The 2,500-nt window shown below is 56.3% G+C and overlaps 1 non-coding gene across 1 annotated transcript in view; it reads right to left on the bottom strand.

The window, feature by feature from the left end:
• The window catches only part of LOC124584180, a 1,910-nt gene extending 1,806 nt beyond the window's left edge, over window positions 1-104 (bottom strand). The window contains exon 1 of the ribosomal RNA XR_006974585.1: window positions 1-104. This exon is cut by the window's left edge and continues 1,806 nt beyond it. This is a non-coding gene — a ribosomal RNA (small subunit ribosomal RNA).
• Window positions 105-2,500: the final 2,396 nt, after the last annotated feature.

Raw genomic sequence — 2,500 nt, 5'->3', positions numbered from 1 at the left:
TTTAATGAGCCATTCGCGGTTTCACCTTAATGCGGCTTGTACTGAGACATGCATGGCTTAATCTTTGAGACAAGCATATGACTACTGGCAGGATCAACCAGGGAGCTGCGTCAACTAGAGCTGAGCAGCCGGCCGCCCGGGAGTGTGTCCCGGGGGCCCACGCGAACACGCAAGCGTCCGCTCAATTATTCTGCAAACAGGAGGAGGCTGAGCTCCCCTGCACCATACACCTCGAAACCCTCTCAGGTCCCGGCGGCGCGCAGCGCCGTCCTAAGTACTTGGTCGGGTTCGAGAGAGGCGCAATCGCCCGGAGTTTGGCGAGTAGACGCTTTAGGTGCGACCACCCGTGCTCCCAACTGAGCTTGCCGCTGCCGACAGAGGCCCGGGAGCGTGCTGTCGTGGCATTGCCGGCGGGAGACAACACGCGCCACCTACGGTGACCGGCAGCTCCAACGCCAGCGCCACAGAAGGACAAAAGCCCCACTTGGGTGCCGAAGCGAACTCTCCCAGCACAGCGCACGCGCCAACACGTCCGCACAGCTGCGATACAAACCACCTGCGAGAACCGCAGAGGCGACCGAGCAGCAGACGGCGTCGCGGCGCCGAGCGCCGGGCGGCGGCGCATCCTCAGCGCACACAGTCCTCAATCGGACCAGCACACTGCAGATGTCCACCGCGCTTCGCACCGGGCCCGCGAGGACCTACTTTGGCCGCACGGCGCCGCGTGCAGGGTGCGCCGGCGCGCAGCTGCGCCGCCTGCCGCCTCCGTCGGCCGGCGCGCCTGCCACTGGCCGCCCCCACCAGCCGGCTGTAGCGCGTGCGCCCACGCACCGCGCGGCCAGCACGCCGGGAGGCCCCCCCTCACCGGCCGGGGACGGTCCCACCCAGCCACCGCCGCGTATCGCTTCACACCCAGATGCCATTCACGTTCGTGGGCATGGTGGGTATCGCTGGAACAACCGGTTGGTAGCTCAACCGATCGTCGCCATCACTGATTCACCTCTAGCGAGAACAACCGCACCACAACGGTTTACCAGTTGTTCATTTGCGTAACGTCACCAGCAAACGTAGGCGTCCATCGCCATTTGCAAATTCAACGATTGTTGCATGCCTGTGTCAGGTGTCACGACACACTATGTCTGCCCACATACACGCAACAACATGTGCACGCTTCGCGAACACGTGGAAGGTGGCCCCCGTACGTATGCGATGTCCATTGCGCGAACGACTGTCAACCGGCCTCTGTCGCATGTCGCAGATGTGGAACGCAGTGCACCATGCTATCACGGTGTGTGAGAAGAGACGACTACGTCTGACAACACGCGCCACTACATCAACAGACGGCTCATGCTGATCGCCATCCAGGGCATACCACACTGCAATCCAGCTCTTATAGGGAGACGACACGTAGCTGAGTGCACAACATTTGGACCGCATGGTTCGCCGTTGTTGGCGCAGTCGTTGTACGGTCACATGTACCACGATGTATCATTCAGTACATGAGGACCAATGTGCAGTACAGTGTGTGATTTGGACGTACAACATCAGCGGACAGTTGACACAGGCCGTACCACAGCGTAGGCTAAGTGCTTCGCCATGCGAATGCCAATGAACAACTGCAAATGCCAATGAACAACTGCAAAGGGCATTGAGCATGTACGTCCTGCTGCCATCCACATTACAGTGTATAGCTGCAAGGTGTTTAACATGAAGCGATACACTGCGGACCGGGCAGTGCGAGTAGCAAACTATGTTGCGGGGGTTGCAGTTAGGCAACACTACACTAATTTAACGCGTCGTATGACAATTACAGAGCAGGTTAAGGCCCAACATGTGTTGGGTTAAGGCCCAACGTGTGTTGGGTTAAGGCCCAACGTGTGTTGGGTTAAGGCCCAACGTGTGTTGGGTTAAGGCCCAACGTGTGTTGGGTTAAGGCCCAACGTGTGTTGGGTTAAGGCCCAACGTGTGTTGGGTTAAGGCCCAACGTGTGTTGGGTTAAGGCCCAACGTGTGTTGGGTTAAGGCCCAACGTGTGTTGGGTTAAGGCCCAACGTGTGTTGGGTTAAGGCCCAACGTGTGTTGGGTTACGGCGCAATATAGGTTACATTGCGGCGCAATATAGGTTACATTGCGGCGCAATATAGGTTACATTGCGGCGCAATATAGGTTACATTGCGGCGCAATATAGGTTACATTGCGGCGCAATATAGGTTACATTGCGGCGCAATATAGGTTACATTGCGGCGCAATATAGGTTACATTGAGGCGCAATATAGGTTACATTGAGGCGCAATATAGGTTACATTGAGGCGCAATATAGGTTACATTGAGGCGCAATATAGGTTACATTGAGGCGCAATATAGGTTACATTGAGGCGCAATATAGGTTACATTGAGGCGCAATATAGGTTACATTGAGGCGCAATATAGGTTACATTGAGGCGCAATATAGGTTAGGTTAAGGCGCAATATAGGTTAGGTTAAGGCGCAATATAGGTTAG

This window comes from Schistocerca americana, unplaced genomic scaffold, assembly GCF_021461395.2.
Source record: "Schistocerca americana isolate TAMUIC-IGC-003095 unplaced genomic scaffold, iqSchAmer2.1 HiC_scaffold_47, whole genome shotgun sequence".
In the NCBI taxonomy this organism is placed as follows: Eukaryota; Metazoa; Arthropoda; class Insecta; order Orthoptera; family Acrididae; genus Schistocerca; species Schistocerca americana.
The sequence above is the reverse complement of the archived record's forward strand: the minus strand, read 5'-3'. Positions and strand labels throughout refer to the sequence as shown.